The following is a 19,573-nucleotide window of genomic DNA, read 5'->3' on the forward strand; positions in this document are numbered from 1 at the left end:
CGTACTGGGAGGGACTCGGGGAAGACTCTCGAAGGGCTCCTCGGAGATCTCGGGTCCTGCAGACAGAAGACGGAACCTCCCAACTCTCAGAATTCCGGAACAAGTGTGACTGTTTGGGTGAGGTTTAGGGCCGCCCTCCACGCAGCTTCCTGGTGTCACAGGTGTTCCCTCGCAAGGGGAATTCCGCTATTACCTCCCCTGTCCATGGGGAGGCACTAGATGCTACCTGCGTTTCCAGCCCAACCCCCGCATTTCCCCGGCAGCCCGTACTGGGAGGGACTCGGGGAAGACTCTCGAAGGGCTCCTAGGAGATCTCGGGTGCTGCAGACAGAAGACGGAAACTCCTCACATTCAGAATTCCGGAACACGGCTGACTGTGTGGGGGAGGTTTAGGGCCGCCCTCCACGCAGCTTCCTGGTGTCACAGGTGTTCCCTCGCCAAGGGAAGTCCGCTAATTACCTCCCCTGTCCATGGGGAGGCACTAGATGCTACCTGCGTATCCAGCCCAACCCCCGCATTTCCCCGGCAACCCGTACTGGGAGGGACTCGGGGAAGACCCTCGAAGGGCTCCTCGGAGATCCCGGGTGCTGCAGACAGAAGACGGAACCTCCCCACACTCAGAATTCCTGAACTCGGCTGACTGTGTGGGGGAGGTTCTGGGCCGCCCACCACACAGCTTCCTGGTGTCACACGTGTTCCCTCGCAGGGGGAAGTCCGCTAATTACCTCCCCTGTCCATGGGGAGGCACTAGATGCTACCTGCGTTTCCAGCCCAACCCCCGCTTTTCCCCGGCTGCCCGCAGTGAGAGGGACTCGGGGAAGACTCTCGAAGGGCTCCTAGGAGATCTCGGGTGCTTCAGACAGAAGACGGAACCTCCCCACACTCAGAATTCCGGAACACGGCTGACTGTGTGGGGGAGGTTCGGGGCCGCCCTCCACGCAGCTTCATGGTGTCACAGGTGTTCCCTCGCAAGGGGATGTCCGCTACTTACTTCCCCTGTCCATGGGGAGGAACTAGATGCTACCTGCGTTTCCAGCCCAACCCCCGCTTTTCCCCGGCTGCCCGCAGTGAGAGGGACACGGGGAAGACTCTCGAAGGGCTCCTAGGAGATCTCGGGTGCTGCAGACAGAAGACGGAACCTCCCCACTCTCAGAATTCCGGAACACGGCTGACTGTGTGGGGGAGGTTCGGGGCCGCCCTCCACGCAGCTTCCTGGTGTCACAGGTGTTCCCTCGCAAGGGGAAGTCCGCTAATTACCTCCCCTGTCCAGGGGGAGGCACTAGATGCTACCTGCGTTTCCAGCCCAACCCCCGCTTTTCCCCGGCTGCCCGCAGTGCGAGGGACTCCGGTAAGACCCTCGAAGGGCTCCTAGGAGATCCCGGGTGCTGCAGACAGAAGACGGAACCTCCCCACACTCAGAATTCCGGAACACGGGTGACTGTGTGGGTGAGGTTCGGGGCCGCCCTCCACGCAGCTTCCTGGTGTCACAGGTGTTCCCTCGCAAGGGGAAGTCCGCTACTTACCTCCCCTGTCCATGGGGAGGAACTAGATGCTACCTGCGTTTCCAGCCCAACCCCCGCTTTTCCCCGGCTGCCCGCAGTGAGAGGGACTCGGGGAAGACTCTCGAAGGGCTCCTAGGAGATCTCGGGTGCTGCAGACAGAAGACGGAACCTCCCCACACTCAGAATTCCTGAACTCGGCTGACTGTGTGGGGGAGGTTCGGGGCCGCCCTCCACGCAGCTTCCTGGTGTCACACGTGTTCCCTTGCAGGGGGAAGTCCGCTAATTACCTCCCCTGTCCAGGGGGAGGCACTAGATGCTACCTGCGTTTCCAGCCCAACCCCCGCTTTTCCCCGGCTGCCCGCAGTGCGAGGGACTCCGGTAAGACCCTCGAAGGGCTCCTAGGAGATCCCGGGTGCTGCAGACAGAAGACGGAACCTCCCCACACTCAGAATTCCGGAACACGGGTGACTGTGTGGGGGAGGTTCGGGGCCGCCCTCCACGCAGCTTCCTGGTGTCACAGGTGTTCCCTCGCAAGGGGAAGTCCGCTACTTACCTCCCCTGTCCATGGGGAGGAACTAGATGCTACCTGCTTTTCCAGCCCAACCCCCGCTTTTCCCCGGCTGCCCGCAGTGAGAGGGACTCGGGGAAGACTCTCGAAGGGCTCCTAGGAGATCTCGGGTGCTGCAGACAGAAGACGGAACCTCCCCACACTCAGAATTCCGCAACACGGCTGACTGTGTGGGGGAGGTTCGGGGCCGCCCTCCACGCAGCTTCCTGGTGTCACACGTGTTCCCTTGCAGGGGGAAGTCCGCTAATTACCTCCCCTGTCCAGGGGGAGGCACTAGATGCTACCTGCGTTTCCAGCCCAACCCCCGCTTTTCCCCGGCTGCCCGCAGTGCGAGGGACTCCGGTAAGACCCTCGAAGTGCTCCTAGGAGATCCCGGGTGCTGCAGACAGAAGACGGAACCTCCCCACACTCAGAATTCCGGAACACGGGTGACTGTGTGGGGGAGGTTCGGGGCCGCCCTCCACGCAGCTTCCTGGTGTCACAGGTGTTCCCTCGCAAGGGGAAGTCCGCTACTTACCTCCCCTGTCCATGGGGAGGAACTAGATGCTACCTGCGTTTCCAGCCCAACCCCCGCTTTTCCCCGGCTGCCCGCAGTGAGAGGGACTCGGGGAAGACTCTCGAAGTGCTCCTAGGAGATCTCGGGTGCTGCAGACAGAAGACGGAACCTCCCCACACTCAGAATTCCGCAACACGGCTGACTGTGTGGGGGAGGTTCGGGGCCGCCCTCCACGCAGCTTCCTGGTGTCACACGTGTTCCCTGGCAGGGGGAAGTCCGCTAATTACCTCCCCTGTCCAGGGGGAGGCACTAGATGCTACCTGCGTTTCCAGCCCAACCCCCGCATTTCCCCGGCAACCCGTACTGGGAGGGACTCGGGGAAGACTCTCGAAGGGCTCCTCGGAGATCTCGGGTGCTGCAGACAGAAGACGGAACCTCCCCACACTCAGAATTCCTGAACTCGGCTGACTGTGTGGGGGAGGTTCGGGGCCGCCCACCACGCAGCTTCCTGGTGTCACACGTGTTCCCTGGCAGGGGGAAGTCCGCTAATTACCTCCCCTGTCCAGGGGGAGGCACTAGATGCTACCTGCTTTTCCAGCCCAACCCCCGCTTTTCCCCGGCTGCCCGCAGTGAGAGGGACACGGGGAAGACTCTCGAAGGGCTCCTCGGAGATCTCGGGTGCTGCAGACAGAAGACGGAACCTCCCCACACTCAGAATTCCGGAACACGGCTGACTGTGTGGGGGAGGTTCGGGGCCGCCCTCCACGCAGCTTCATGGTGTCACAGGTGTTCCCTCGCAAGGGGATGTCCGCTACTTACTTCCCCTGTCCATGGGGAGGCACTAGATGCTACCTGCGTTTCCAGCCCAACCCCCGCTTTTCCCCGGCTGCCCGCAGTGAGAGGGACACGGGTAGACTCTCGAAGGGCTCCTAGGAGATCTCGGGTGCTGCAGACAGAAGACGGAACCTCCCCACACTCAGAATTCCGGAACACGGCTGACTGTGTGGGGGAGGTTCGGGGCCGCCCACCACGCAGCTTCCTGGTGTCACACGTGTTCCCTTGCAGGGGGAAGTCCGCTAATTACCTCCCCTGTCCAGGGGGAGGCACTAGATGCTACCTGCGTTTCCAGCCCAACCCCCGCTTTTCCCCGGCTGCCCGCAGTGCGAGGGACTCCGGTAAGACCCTCGAAGGGCTCCTAGGAGATCCCGGGTGCTGCAGACAGAAGACGGAACCTCCCCACACTCAGAATTCCGGAACACGGCTGACCGTGTGGGGGAGGTTCGGGGCCGCACACCACGCAGCTTCCTGGTGTCACACGTGTTCCCTTGCAGGGGGAAGTCCGCTAATTACCTCCCCTGTCCATGGGGAGGCACTAGATGCTACCTGCGTTTCCAGGCCAACCCCCGCTTTTCCCCGGCTGCCCGCAGTGAGAGGGACTCGGGGAAGACTCTCGAAGGGCTCCTAGGAGATCTCGGGTGCTGCGGACAGAAGACGGAACCTCCCAACTCTCAGAATTCCGGAACAAGTGTGACTGTTTGGGTGAGGTTTAGGGCCGCCCTCCACGCAGCTTCCTGGTGTCACAGGTGTTCCCTCGCAAGGGGAATTCCGCTATTACCTCCCCTGTCCATGGGGAGGCACTAGATGCTACCTGCGTTTCCAGCCCAACCCCCGCTTTTCCCCGGCTGCCCGCAGTGAGAGGGACTCGGGGAAGACTCTCGAACTGCTCCTAGGAGATCTCGGGTGCTGCAGACAGAAGACGGAACCTCCCCACACTCAGAATTCCGGAACACGGCTGACTGTGTGGGGGAGGTTCGGGGCCGCCCTCCACGCAGCTTCCTGGTGTCACAGGTGTTCCCTCGCAAGGGGAAGTCCGCTACTTACCTCCCCTGTCCATGGGGAGGAACTAGATGCTACCTGCGTTTCCAGCCCAACCCCCGCTTTTCCCCGGCTGCCCGCAGTGAGAGGGACTCGGGGAAGACTCTCGAACTGCTCCTAGGAGATCTCGGGTGCTGCAGACAGAAGACGGAACCTCCCCACACTCAGAATTCCGGAACACGGCTGACTGTGTGGGGGAGGTTCGGGGCCGCCCACCACGCAGCTTCCTGGTGTCACACGTGTTCCCTTGCAGGGGGAAGTCCGCTAATTACCTCCCCTGTCCATGGGGAGGCACTAGATGCTACCTGCGTTTCCAGCCCAACCCCCGCTTTTCCCCGGCTGCCCGCAGTGAGAGGGACTCGGGGAAGACTCTCGAAGGGCTCCTAGGAGATCTCGGGTGCTGCAGAGAGAAGACGGAACCTCCCCACACTCAGAATTCCAGAACACGGGTGACTGTGTGTGGGAGGTTTAGGGCCGCCCTCCACGCAGCTTCCTGGTGTCTCAGGTGTTCCCTCGAAAGGGGAAGTCCGCTAATTACCTCCCCTGTCCATGGGGAGGCACTAGATGCTACCTGGGTTTCCAGCCCAACCCCCGCCTTTCCCCGGTAGCCCGCACTGGGAGGGACTCGGGGGAGACTCTCGAAGGGCTGCTAGGAGATCTCGGGTGCTGCAGACAGAAGACGGAACCTCCCCACACTCAGAATTCCGGAACACGGCTGACTGTATGGGGGAGGTTCGGGGCCGCCCTCCACGCAGCTTCCTGGTGTCACAGGTGTTTCCTCGCAAGGGGAAGTCCGCTACTTACCTCCCCTGTCCATGGGGAGGCACTAGATGCTACCTGCGTTTCCAGCCCAACCCCCGCTTTTCCCCGGCTGCCCGCAGTGAGAGGGACTCGGGGAAGACTCTCGAAGGGCTCCTAGGAGATCTCGGGTGCTGCAGACAGAAGACGGAAACTCCTCACATTCAGAATTCCGGAACACGGCTGACTGTGTGGGGGAGGTTCAGGGCCGCCCTCCACGCAGCTTCCTGGTGTCACAGGTGTTCCCTCGCCAAGGGAAGTCCGCTAATTACCTCCCCTGTCCATGGGGAGGCACTAGATGCTACCTGCGTATCCAGCCCAACCCCCGCATTTCCCCGGCAACCCGTACTGGGAGGGACTCGGGGAAGACTCTCGAAGGGCTCCTCGGAGATCTCGGGTGCTGCAGACAGAAGACGGAACCTCCCCACACTCAGAATTCCGGAACACGGCTGACTGTGTGGGGGAGGTTCGGGGCCGCCCTCCACGCAGCTTCCTGGTGTCACAGGTGTTCCCTCGCAAGGGGAAGTCCGCTACTTACCTCCCCTGTCCATGGGGAGGAACTAGATGCTACCTGCGTTTCCAGCCCAACCCCCGCTTTTCCCCGGCTGCCCGCAGTGAGAGGGACTCGGGGAAGACTCTCGAACTGCTCCTAGGAGATCTCGGGTGCTGCAGACAGAAGACGGAACCTCCCCACACTCAGAATTCCGGAACACGGCTGACTGTGTGGGGGAGGTTCGGGGCCGCCCTCCACGCAGCTTCCTGGTGTCACAGGTGTTCCCTCGCAAGGGGAAGTCCGCTACTTACCTCCCCTGTCCATGGGGAGGAACTAGATGCTACCTGCGGTTCCAGCCAAACCCCCGCTTTTCCCCGGCTGCCCGCAGTGAGAGGGACTCGTTGAAGACTCTCGAACTGCTCCTAGGAGATCTCGGGTGCTGCAGACAGAAGACGGAACCTCCCCACACTCAGAATTCCGGAACACGGCTGACTGTGTGGGGGAGGTTCGGGGCCGCCCTCCACGCAGCTTCCTGGTGTCACACGTGTTCCCTGGCAGGGGGAAGTCCGCTAATTACCTCCCCTGTCCAGGGGGAGGCACTAGATGCTACCTGCGTTTCCAGCCCAACCCCCGCATTTCCCCGGCAACCCGTACTGGGAGGGACTCGGGGAAGACTCTCGAAGGGCTCCTCGGAGATCTCGGGTGCTGCAGACAGAAGACGGAACCTCCCCACACTCAGAATTCCTGAACTCGGCTGACTGTGTGGGGGAGGTTCGGGGCCGCCCACCACGCAGCTTCCTGGTGTCACACGTGTTCCCTTGCAGGGGGAAGTCCGCTAATTACCTCCCCTGTCCATGGGGAGGCACTAGATGCTACCTGCGTTTCCAGCCCAACCCCCGATTTTCCCCGGCTGCCCGCAGTGAGAGGGACTCGGGGAAGACTCTCGAAGGGCTCCTAGGAGATCTCGGGTGCTGCAGACAGAAGACGGAACCTCCCCACACTCAGAATTCCGGAACACGGCTGACTGTGTGGGGGAGGTTCGGGGCCGCCCTCCACGCAGCTTCATGGTGTCACAGGTGTTCCCTCGCAAGGGGATGTCCGCTACTTACTTCCCCTGTCCATATGGAGGAACTAGATGCTACCTGCGTTTCCAGCCCAACCCCCGCTTTTCCCCGGCTGCCCGCAGTGAGAGGGACACGGGGAAGACTCTCGAAGGGCTCCTAGGAGATCTCGGGTGCTGCAGACAGAAGACGGAACCTCCCCACACTCAGAATTCCGGAACACGGCTGACTGTGTGGGGGAGGTTCGGGGCCGCCCACCACGCAGCTTCCTGGTGTCACACGTGTTCCCTTGCAGGGGGAAGTCCGCTAATTACCTCCCCTGTCCATGGGGAGGCACTAGATGCTACCTGCGTTTCCAGCCCAACCCCCGCTTTTCCCCGGCTGCCCGCAGTGAGAGGGACTCGGGGAAGACTCTCGAAGGGCTCCTAGGAGATCTCGGGTGCTGCAGACAGAAGACGGAACCTCCCCACACTCAGAATTCCAGAACACGGGTGACTGTGTGTGGGAGGTTTAGGGCCGCCCTCCACGCAGGTTCCTGGTGTCTCAGGTGTTCCCTCGAAAGGGGAAGTCCGCTAATTACCTCCCCTGTCCATGGGGAGGCACTAGATGCTACCTGGGTTTCCAGCCCAACCCCCGCCTTTCCCCGGTAGCCCGCACTGGGAGGGACTCGGGGGAGACACTCGAAGGGCTGCTAGGAGATCTCGGGTGCTGCAGACAGAAGACGGAACCTCCCCACACTCAGAATTCCGGAACACGGCTGACTGTATGGGGGAGGTTCGGGGCCGCCCTCCACGCAGCTTCCTGGTGTCACAGGTGTTCCCTCGCAAGGGGAAGTCCGCTACTTACCTCCCCTGTCCATGGGGAGGCACTAGATGCTACCTGCGTTTCCAGCCCAACCCCCGCTATTCCCCGGCTGCCCGCAGTGAGAGGGACTCGGGGAAGACTCTCGAAGGGCTCCTAGGAGATCTCGGGTGCTGCAGACAGAAGACGGAACCTCCCCACACTCAGAATTCCGGAACACGGCTGACTGTGTGGGGGAGGTTCGGGGCCGCCCTCCACGCAGCTTCCTGGTGTCACACGTGTTCCCTTGCAGGGGAAATCCGCTAATTACCTCCCCTGTCCAGGGGGAGGCACTAGATGCTACCTGCGTTTCCAGCCCAACCCCCGCATTTCCCCGGCAGCCCGTACTGGGAGGGACTCGGGGAAGACTCTCGAAGGGCTCCTCGGAGTTCTCGGGTGCTGCAGACAGAAGACGGAACCTCCCCACACTCAGAATTCCGGAACACGGCTGACTGTGTGGGGGAGGTTCGGGGCCGCCCTCCACGCAGCTTCCTGGTGTCTCAGGTGTTCCCTCGCAAGGGGAAGTCCGCTAATTACCTCCCCTGTCCATGGGGAGGCACTAGATGCTACCTGCGTTTCCAGCCCAACCCCCGCATTTCCCCGGCAGCCCGTACTGGGAGGGACTCGGGGAAGACTCTCGAAGGGCTCCTCGGAGTTCTCGGGTGCTGCAGACAGAAGACGGAACCTCCCCACACTCAGAATTCCGGAACAAGGGTGACTGTTTGGTGGAGGTTTAGGGCCGCCCTCCACGCAGCTTCCTGGTGTCACACGTGTTCCCTCGAAAGTGAAAGTCCGCTAATTACCTCCCCTGTCCAGAGGGAGGCACTAGATGCTACCTGGGTTTCCAGCCCAAACCCCGCCTTTCCCCGGTAGCCCGCACTGGGAGGGACTCGGGGGAGACACTCGAAGGGCTGCTAGGAGATCTCGGGTGCTGCAGACAGAAGACGGAACCTCCCCACACTCAGAATTCCGGAACACGGCTGACTGTGTGGGGGAGGTTCGGGGCCGCACTCCACGCAGCTTCCTGGTGTCACAGGTGTTCCCTCGCAAGGGGAAGTCCGCTACTTACCTCCCCTGTCCATGGGGAGGAACTAGATGCTACCTGCGTTTCCAGCCCAACCCCCGCTTTTCCCCGGCTGCCCGCAGTGAGAGGGACTCGGGGAAGACTCTCGAACTGCTCCTAGGAGATCTCGGGTGCTGCAGACAGAAGACGGAACCTCCCCACACTCAGAATTCCGGAACAAGTGTGACTGTTTGGGTGAGGTATAGGGCCGCCCTCCACGCAGCTTCCTGGTGTCACAGGTGTTCCCTCGCAAGGGGAATTCCGCTATTACCTCCCCTGTCCATGGGGAGGCACTAGATGCTACCTGCGTTTCCAGCCCAACCCCCGCTTTTCCCCGGCTGCCCGCAGTGAGAGGGACTCGGGGAAGACTCTCGAAGGGCTCCTAGGAGATCTCGGGTGCTGCAGACAGAAGACGGAAACTCCTCACATTCAGAATTCCGGAACACGGCTGACTGTGTGGGGGAGGTTTAGGGCCGCCCTCCACGCAGCTTCCTGGTGTCACAGGTGTTCCCTCGCCAAGGGAAGTCCGCTAATTACCTCCCCTGTCCATGGGGAGGCACTAGATGCTACCTGCGTATCCAGCCCAACCCCCGCATTTCCCCGGCAACCCGTACTGGGAGGGACTCGGGGAAGACTCTCGAAGGGCTCCTCGGAGATCTCGGGTGCTGCAGACAGAAGACGGAACCTCCCCACACTCAGAATTCCTGAACTCGGCTGACTGTGTGGGGGAGGTTCGGGGCCGCCCACCACGCAGCTTCCTGGTGTCACACGTGTTCCCTTGCAGGGGGAAGTCCGCTAATTACCTCCCCTGTCCATGGGGTGGCACTAGATGCTACCTGCGTTTCCAGCCCAACCCCCTCTTTTCCCCGGCTGCCCGCAGTGAGAGGGACTCGGGGAAGACTCTCGAAGGGCTCCTAGGAGATCTCGGGTGCTGCAGACAGAAGACGGAACCTCCCCACACTCAGAATTCCGGAACACGGCTGACTGTGTGGGGGAGGTTCGGGGCCGCCCTCCACGCAGCTTCATGGTGTCACAGGTGTTCCCTCGCAAGGGGATGTCCGCTACTTACTTCCCCTGTCCATGGGGAGGAACTAGATGCTACCTGCGTTTCCAGCCCAACCCCCGCTTTTCCCCGGCTGCCCGCAGTGAGAGGGACACGGGGAAGACTCTCGAAGGGCTCCTAGGAGATCTCGGGTGCTGCAGACAGAAGACGGAACCTCCCCACACTCAGAATTCCGGAACACGGCTGACTGTGTGGGGGAGGTTCGGGGCCGCCCACCACGCAGCTTCCTGGTGTCACACGTGTTCCCTTGCAGGGGGAAGTCCGCTAATTACCTCCCCTGTCCAGGGGGAGGCACTAGATGCTACCTGCGTTTCCAGCCCAACCCCCGCTTTTCCCCGGCTGCCCGCAGTGCGAGGGACTCCGGTAAGACCCTCGAAGGGCTCCTAGGAGATCCCGGGTGCTGCAGACAGAAGACGGAACCTCCCCACACTCAGAATTCCGGAACACGGGTGACTGTGTGGGGGAGGTTCGGGGCCGCCCTCCACGCAGCTTCCTGGTGTCACAGGTGTTCCCTCGCAAGGGGAAGTCCGCTACTTACCTCCCCTGTCCATGGGGAGGAACTAGATGCTACCTGCGTTTCCAGCCCAACCCCCGCTTTTCCCCGGCTGCCCGCAGTGAGAGGGACTCGGGGAAGACTCTCGAAGTGCTCCTTGGAGATCTCGGGTGCTGCAGACAGAAGACGGAACCTCCCCACACTCAGAATTCCGGAACACGGCTGACTGTGTGGGGGAGGTTCGGGGCCGCCCTCCACGCAGCTTCCTGGTGTCACACGTGTTCCCTTGCAGGGGGAAGTCCGCTAATTACCTCCCCTGTCCAGGGGGAGGCACTAGATGCTACCTGCGTTTCCAGCCCAACCCCCGCATTTCCCCGGCAACCCGTACTGGGAGGGACTCGGGGAAGACTCTCGAAGGGCTCCTCGGAGATCTCGGGTGCTGCAGACAGAAGACGGAACCTCCCCACACTCAGAATTCCTGAACTCGGCTGACTGTGTGGGGGAGGTTCGGGGCCGCCCACCACGCAGCTTCCTGGTGTCACACGTGTTCCCTTGCAGGGGGAAGTCCGCTAATTACCTCCCCTGTCCATGGGGAGGCACTAGATGCTACCTGCGTTTCCAGCCCAACCCCCGCTTTTCCCCGGCTGCCCGCAGTGAGAGGGACTCGGGGAAGACTCTCGAAGGGCTCCTAGGAGATCTCGGGTGCTGCAGACAGAAGACGGAACCTCCCCACACTCAGAATTCCGGAACACGGCTGACTGTGTGGGGGAGGTTCGGGGCCGCCCTCCACGCAGCTTCATGGTGTCACAGGTGTTCCCTCGCAAGGGGATGTCCGCTACTTACTTCCCCTGTCCATGGGGAGGAACTAGATGCTACCTGCGTTTCCAGCCCAACCCCCGCTTTTCCCCGGCTGCCCGCAGTGAGAGGGACACGGGGAAGACTCTCGAAGGGCTCCTAGGAGATCTCGGGTGCTGCAGACAGAAGACGGAACCTCCCCACACTCAGAATTCCGGAACACGGCTGACTGTGTGGGGGAGGTTCGGGGCCGCCCACCACGCAGCTTCCTGGTGTCACACGTGTTCCCTTGCAGGGGGAATTCCGCTAATTACCTCCCCTGTCCAGGGGGAGGCACTAGATGCTACCTGCGTTTCCAGCCCAACCCCCGCTTTTCCCCGTCTGCCCGAAGTGCGAGGGACTCCGGTAAGACCCTCGAAGGGCTCCTAGGAGATCCCGGGTGCTGCAGACAGAAGACGGAACCTCCCCACACTCAGAATTCCGGAACACGGCTGACTGTGTGGGGGAGGTTCGGGGCCGCCCTCGACGCAGCTTCCTGGTGTCACACGTGTTCCCTGGCAGGGGGAAGTCCGCTAATTACCTCCCCTGTCCAGGGGGAGGCACTAGATGCTACCTGCGTTTCCAGCCCAACCCCCGCATTTCCCCGGCAACCCGTACTGGGAGGGACTCGGGGAAGACTCTCGAAGGGCTCCTCGGAGATCTCGGGTGCTGCAGACAGAAGACGGAACCTCCCCACACTCAGAATTCCAGAACACGGGTGACTGTCTGTGGGAGGTTTAGGGCCGCCCTCCACGCAGCTTCCTGGTGTCTCAGGTGTTCCCTCGAAAGGGGAAGTCCGCTAATTACCTCCCCTGTCCATGGGGAGGCACTAGATGCTACCTGCGTATCCAGCCCAACCCCCGCATTTCCCCGGCAGCCCGTACTGGGAGGGACTCGGGGAAGACTCTCGAAGGGCTCCTCGGAGATCTCGGGTCCTGCAGACAGAAGACGGAACCTCCCAACTCTCAGAATTCCGGAACAAGTGTGACTGTTTGGGTGAGGTTTAGGGCCGCCCTCCACGCAGCTTCCTGGTGTCACAGGTGTTCCCTCGCAAGGGGAATTCCGCTATTACCTCCCCTGTCCATGGGGAGGCACTAGATGCTACCTGCGTTTCCAGCCCAACCCCCGCATTTCCCCGGCAGCCCGTACTGGGAGGGACTCGGGGAAGACTCTCGAAGGGCTCCTAGGAGATCTCGGGTGCTGCAGACAGAAGACGGAAACTCCTCACATTCAGAATTCCGGAACACGGCTGACTGTGTGGGGGAGGTTTAGGGCCGCCCTCCACGCAGCTTCCTGGTGTCACAGGTGTTCCCTCGCCAAGGGAAGTCCGCTAATTACCTCCCCTGTCCATGGGGAGGCACTAGATGCTACCTGCGTATCCAGCCCAACCCCCGCATTTCCCCGGCAACCCGTACTGGGAGGGACTCGGGGAAGACTCTCGAAGGGCTCCTCGGAGATCTCGGGTGCTGCAGACAGAAGACGGAACCTCCCCACACTCAGAATTCCTGAACTCGGCTGACTGTGTGGGGGAGGTTCGGGGCCGCCCACCACACAGCTTCCTGGTGTCACACGTGTTCCCTTGCAGGGGGAAGTCCGCTAATTACCTCCCCTGTCCATGGGGAGGCACTAGATGCTACCTGCGTTTCCAGCCCAACCCCCGCTTTTCCCCGGCTGCCCGCAGTGAGAGGGACTCGGGGAAGACTCTCGAAGGGCTCCTAGGAGATCTCGGGTGCTGCAGACAGAAGACGGAACCTCCCCACACTCAGAATTCCGGAACACGGGTGACTGTGTGGGGGAGGTTCGGGGCCGCCCTCCACGCAGCTTCCTGGTGTCACAGGTGTTCCCTCGCAAGGGGAAGTCCGCTACTTACCTCCCCTGTCCATGGGGAGGAACTAGATGCTACCTGCGTTTCCAGCCCAACCCCCGCTTTTCCCCGGCTGCCCGCAGTGAGAGGGACTCGGGGAAGACTCTCGAAGTGCTCCTAGGAGATCTCGGGTGCTGCAGACAGAAGACGGAACCTCCCCACACTCAGAATTCCGGAACACGGCTGACTGTGTGGGGGAGGTTCGGGGCCGCCCTCGACGCAGCTTCCTGGTGTCACACGTGTTCCCTGGCAGGGGGAAGTCCGCTAATTACCACCCCTGTCCAGGGGGAGGCACTAGATGCTACCTGCGTTTCCAGCCCAACCCCCGCATTTCCCCGGCAACCCGTACTGGGAGGGACTCGGGGAAGACTCTCGAAGGGCTCCTCGGAGATCTCGGGTGCTGCAGACAGAAGACGGAACCTCCCCACACTCAGAATTCCAGAACACGGGTGACTGTGTGTGGGAGGTTTAGGGCCGCCCTCCACGCAGCTTCCTGGTGTCTCAGGTGTTCCCTCGAAAGGGGAAGTCCGCTAAATACCTCCCCTGTCCATGAGGAGGCACTAGATGCTACCTGCGTATCCAGCCCAACCCCCGCATTTCCCCGGCAGCCCGTACTGGGAGGGACTCGGGGAAGACTCTCGAAGGGCTCCTCGGAGATCTCGGGTCCTGCAGACAGAAGACGGAACCTCCCAACTCTCAGAATTCCGGAACAAGTGTGACTGTTTGGGTGAGGTTTAGGGCCGCCCTCCACGCAGCTTCCTGGTGTCACAGGTGTTCCCTCGCAAGGGGAATTCCGCTATTACCTCCCCTGTCCATGGGGAGGCACTAGATGCTACCTGCGTTTCCAGCCCAACCCCCGCATTTCCCCGGCAGCCCGTACTGGGAGGGACTCGGGGAAGACTCTCGAAGGGCTCCTCGGAGATCTCGGGTGCTGCAGACAGAAGACGGAACCTCCCCACACTCAGAATTCCTGAACTCGGCTGACTGTGTGGGGGAGGTTCGGGGCCGCCCACCACGCAGCTTCCTGGTGTCACACGTGTTCCCTTGCAGGGGGAAGTCCGCTAATTACCTCCCCTGTCCATGGGGAGGCACTAGATGCTACCTGCGTTTCCAGCCCAACCCCCGCTTTTCCCCGGCTGCCCGCAGTGAGAGGGACTCGGGGAAGACTCTCGAAGGGCTCCTAGGAGATCTCGGGTGCTGCAGACAGAAGACGGAACCTCCCCACACTCAGAATTCCGGAACACGGCTGACTGTGTGGGGGAGGTTCGGGGCCGCCCTCCACGCAGCTTCATGGTGTCACAGGTGTTCCCTCGCAAGGGGATGTCCGCTACTTACTTCCCCTGTCCATGGGGAGGAACTAGATGCTACCTGCGTTTCCAGCCCAACCCCCGCTTTTCCCCGGCTGCCCGCAGTGAGAGGGACACGGGGAAGACTCTCGAAGTGCTCCTAGGAGATCTCGGGTGCTGCAGACAGAAGACGGAACCTCCCCACACTCAGAATTCCGGAACACGGCTGACTGTGTGGGGGAGGTTCGGGGCCGCCCACCACGCAGCTTCCTGGTGTCACACGTGTTCCCTTGCAGGGGGAAGTCCGCTAATTACCTCCCCTGTCCAGGGGGAGGCACTAGATGCTACCTGCGTTTCCAGCCCAACCCCCGCTTTTCCCCGGCTGCCCGCAGTGCGAGGGACTCCGGTAAGACCCTCGAAGGGCTCCTAGGAGATCCCGGGTGCTGCAGACAGAAGACGGAACCTCCCCACACTCAGAATTCCGGAACACGGGTGACTGTGTGGGGGAGGTTCGGGGCCGCCCTCCACGCAGCTTCCTGGTGTCACAGGTGTTCCCTCGCAAGGGGAAGTCCGCTACTTACCTCCCCTGTCCATGGGGAGGAACTAGATGCTACCTGCGTTTCCAGCCCAACCCCCGCTTTTCCCCGGCTGCCCGCAGTGAGAGGGACTCGGGGAAGACTCTCGAAGTGCTCCTAGGAGATCTCGGGTGCTGCAGACAGAAGACGGAACCTCCCCACACTCAGAATTCCGGAACACGGCTGACTGTGTGGGGGAGGTTCGGGGCCGCCCTCCACGCAGCTTCCTGGTGTCACACGTGTTCCCTGGCAGGGGGAAGTCCGCTAATTACCTCCCCTGTCCAGGGGGAGGCACTAGATGCTACCTGCGTTTCCAGCCCAACCCCCGCATTTCCCCGGCAACCCGTACTGGGAGGGACTCGGGGAAGACTCTCGAAGGGCTCCTCGGAGATCTCGGGTGCTGCAGACAGAAGACGGAACCTCCCCACACTCAGAATTCCTGAACTCGGCTGACTGTGTGGGGGAGGTTCGGGGCCGCCCACCACGCAGCTTCCTGGTGTCACACGTGTTCCCTTGCAGGGGGAAGTCCGCTAATTACCTCCCCTGTCCATGGGGAGGCACTAGATGCTACCTGCGTTTCCAGCCCAACCCCCGCTTTTCCCCGGCTGCCCGCAGTGAGAGGGACTCGGGGAAGACTCTCGAAGGGCTCCTAGGAGATCTCGGGTGCTGCAGACAGAAGACGGAACCTCCCCACACTCAGAATTCCGGAACACGGCTGACTGTGTGGGGGAGGTTCGGGGCCGCCCTCCACGCAGCTTCATGGTGTCACAGGTGTTCCCTCGCAAGGGGATGTCCGCTACTTACTTCCCCTGTCCATGGGGAGGAACTAGATGCTACCTGCGTTTCCAGCCCAACCCCCGCTTTTCCCCGGCTGCCCGCAGTGAGAGGGACACGGGGAAGACTCTCGAAGGGCTCCTAGGAGATCTCGGGTGCTGCAGACAGAAGACGGAACCTCCCCACACTCAGAATTCCGGAACACGGCTGACTGTGTGGGGGAGGTTCGGGGCCGCCCACCACGCAGCTTCCTGGTGTCACACGTGTTCCCTTGCAGGGGGAAGTCCGCTAATTACCTCCCCTGTCCAGGGGGAGGCACTAGATGCTACCTGCGTTTCCAGCCCAACCCCCGCTTTTCCCCGGCTGCCCGCAGTGCGAGGGACTCCGGTAAGACCCTCGAAGGGCTCCTAGGAGATCCCGGGTGCTGCAGACAGAAGACGGAACCTCCCCACACTCAGAATTCCGGAACACGGCTGACTGTGTGGGGGAGGTTCGGGGCCGCCCACCACGCAGCTTCCTGGTGTCACACGTGTTCCCTTGCAGGGGGAAGTCCGCTAATTACCTCCCCTGTCCATGGGGAGGCACTAGATGCTACCTGCGTTTCCAGCCCAACCCCCGCATTTCCCCGGCAGCCCGTACTGGGAGGGACTCGGGGAAGACTCTCGAAGGGCTCCTCGGAGTTCTCGGGTGCTGCAGACAGAAGACGGAACCTCCCCACACTCAGAATTCCGGAACACGGCTGACTGTGTGGGGGAGGTTCGGGGCCGCCCTCCACGCAGCTTCCTGGTGTCACAGGTGTTCCCTCGCAAGGGGAAGTCCGCTACTTACCTCCCCTGTCCATGGGGAGGAACTAGATGCTACCTGCGTTTCCAGCCCAACCCCCGCTTTTCCCCGGCTGCCCGCAGTGAGAGGGACTCGGGGAAGACTCTCGAAGTGCTCCTAGGAGATCTCGGGTGCTGCAGACAGAAGACGGAACCTCCCCACACTCAGAATTCCGGAACACGGCTGACTGTGTGGGGGAGGTTCGGGGCCGCCCTCGACGCAGCTTCCTGGTGTCACACGTGTTCCCTGGCAGGGGGAAGTCCGCTAATTACCTCCCCTGTCCAGGGGGAGGCACTAGATGCTACCTGCGTTTCCAGCCCAACCCCCGCATTTCCCCGGCAACCCGTACTGGGAGGGACTCGGGGAAGTCTCTCGAAGGACTCCTCGGAGATCTCGGGTGCTGCAGACAGAAGACGGAACCTCCAAACACTCAGAATTCCAGAACACGGGTGACTGTGTGTGGGAGGTTTAGGGCCGCCCTCCACGCAGCTTCCTGGTGTCTCAGGTGTTCCCTCGAAAGGGGAAGTCCGCTAAATACCTCCCCTGTCCATGGGGAGGCACTAGATGCTACCTGCGTATCCAGCCCAACCCCCGCATTTCCCCGGCAGCCCGTACTGGGAGGGACTCGGGGAAGACTCTCGAAGGGCTCCTCGGAGATCTCGGGTCCTGCAGACAGAAGACGGAACCTCCCAACTCTCAGAATTCCGGAACAAGTGTGACTGTTTGGGTGAGGTTTAGGGCCGCCCTCCACGCAGCTTCCTGGTGTCACAGGTGTTCCCTCGCAAGGGGAATTCCGCTATTACCTCCCCTGTCCATGGGGAGGCACTAGATGCTACCTGCGTTTCCAGCCCAACCCCCGCATTTCCCCGGCAGCCCGTACTGGGAGGGACTCGGGGAAGACTCTCGAAGGGCTCCTAGGAGATCTCGGGTGCTGCAGACAGAAGACGGAAACTCCTCACATTCAGAATTCCGGAACACGGCTGACTGTGTGGGGGAGGTTTAGGGCCGCCCTCCACGCAGCTTCCTGGTGTCACAGGTGTTCCCTCGCCAAGGGAAGTCCGCTAATTACCTCCCCTGTCCATGGGGAGGCACTAGATGCTACCTGCGTATCCAGCCCAACCCCCGCATTTCCCCGGCAACCCGTACTGGGAGGGACTCGGGGAAGACTCTCGAAGGGCTCCTCGGAGATCTCGGGTGCTGCAGACAGAAGACGGAACCTCCCCACACTCAGAATTCCTGAACTCGGCTGACTGTGTGGGGGAGGTTCGGGGCCGCCCACCACGCAGCTTCCTGGTGTCACACGTGTTCCCTTGCAGGGGGAAGTCCGCTAATTACCTCCCCTGTCCATGGGGAGGCACTAGATGCTACCTGCGTTTCCAGCCCAACCCCCGCTTTTCCCCGGCTGCCCGCAGTGAGAGGGACTCGGGGAAGACTCTCGAAGGGCTCCTAGGAGATCTCGGGTGCTGCTGACAGAAGACGGAACCTCCCCACACTCAGAATTCCGGAACACGGCTGACTGTGTGGGGGAGGTTCGGGGCCGCCCTCCACGCAGCTTCATGGTGTCACAGGTGTTCCCTCGCAAGGGGATGTCCGCTACTTACTTCCCCTGTCCATGGGGAGGAACTAGATGCTACCTGCGTTTCCAGCCCAACCCCCGCTTTTCCCCGGCTGCCCGCAGTGAGAGGGACACGGGGAAGACTCTCGAAGGGCTCCTAGGAGATCTCGGGTGCTGCAGACAGAAGACGGAACCTCCCCACACTCAGAATTCCGGAACACGGCTGACTGTGTGGGGGAGGTTCGGGGCCGCCCACCACGCAGCTTCCTGGTGTCACACGTGTTCCCTTGCAGGGGGAAGTCCGCTAATTACCTCCCCTGTCCAGGGGGAGGCACTAGATGCTACCTGCGTTTCCAGCCCAACCCCCGCTTTTCCCCGGCTGCCCGCAGTGCGAGGGACTCCGGTAAGACCCTCGAAGGGCTCCTAGGAGATCCCGGGTGCTGCAGACAGAAGACGGAACCTCCCCACACTCAGAATTCCGGAACACGGCTGACTGTGTGGGGAAGGTTCGGGGCCGCCCTCCACGCAGCTTCCTGGTGTCACAGGTGTTCCCTCGCAAGGGGAAGTCCGCTACTTACCTCCCCTGTCCATGGGGAGGAACTAGATGCTACCTGTGTTTCCAGCCCAACCCCCGCTTTTCCCCGGCTGCCCGCAGTGAGAGGGACTCGGGGAAGACTCTCGAAGTGCTCCTAGGAGATCTCGGGTGCTGCAGACAGAAGACGGAACCTCCCCACACTCAGAATTCCGGAACACGGCTGACTGTGTGGGGGAGGTTCGGGGCCGCCCTCCACGCAGCTTCCTGGTGTCACACGTGTTCCCTGGCAGGGGGAAGTCCGCTAATTACCTCCCCTGTCCAGGGGGAGGCACTAGATTCTACCTGCGTTTCCAGCCCAACCCCCGCATTTCCCCGGCAACCCGTACTGGGAGGGACTCGGGGAAGACTCTCGAAGGGCTCCTCGGAGATCTCGGGTGCTGCAGACAGAAGACGGAACCTCCCCACACTCAGAATTCCTGAACTCGGCTGACTGTGTGGGGGAGGTTCGGGGCCGCCCACCACGCAGCTTCCTGGTGTCACACGTGTTCCCTTGCAGGGGGAAGTCCGCTAATTACCTCCCCTGTCCATGGGGAGGCACTAGATGCTACCTGCGTTTCCAGCCCAACCCCCGCTTTTCCCCGGCTGCCCGCAGTGAGAGGGACTCGGGGAAGACTCTCGAAGGGCTCCTAGGAGATCTCGGGTGCTGCAGACAGAAGACGGAACCTCCCCACACTCAGAATTCCGGAACACGGCTGACTGTGTGGGGGAGGTTCGGGGCCGCCCTCCACGCAGCTTCATGGTGTCACAGGTGTTCCCTCGCAAGGGGATGTCCGCTACTTACTTCCCCTGTCCATGGGGAGGAACTAGATGCTACCTGCGTTTCCAGCCCAACCCCCGCTTTTCCCCGGCTGCCCGCAGTGAGAGGGACACGGGGAAGACTCTCGAAGGGCTCCTAGGAGATCTCGGGTGCTGCAGACAGAAGACGGAACCTCCCCACACTCAGAATTCCGGAACACGGCTGACTGTGTGGGGGAGGTTCGGGGCCGCCCACCACGCAGCTTCCTGGTGTCACACGT

This window comes from Camelus bactrianus, unplaced genomic scaffold (genome assembly GCF_048773025.1).
Source record: "Camelus bactrianus isolate YW-2024 breed Bactrian camel unplaced genomic scaffold, ASM4877302v1 HiC_scaffold_54, whole genome shotgun sequence".
NCBI classification, from domain to species: domain Eukaryota; kingdom Metazoa; phylum Chordata; class Mammalia; order Artiodactyla; family Camelidae; genus Camelus; species Camelus bactrianus.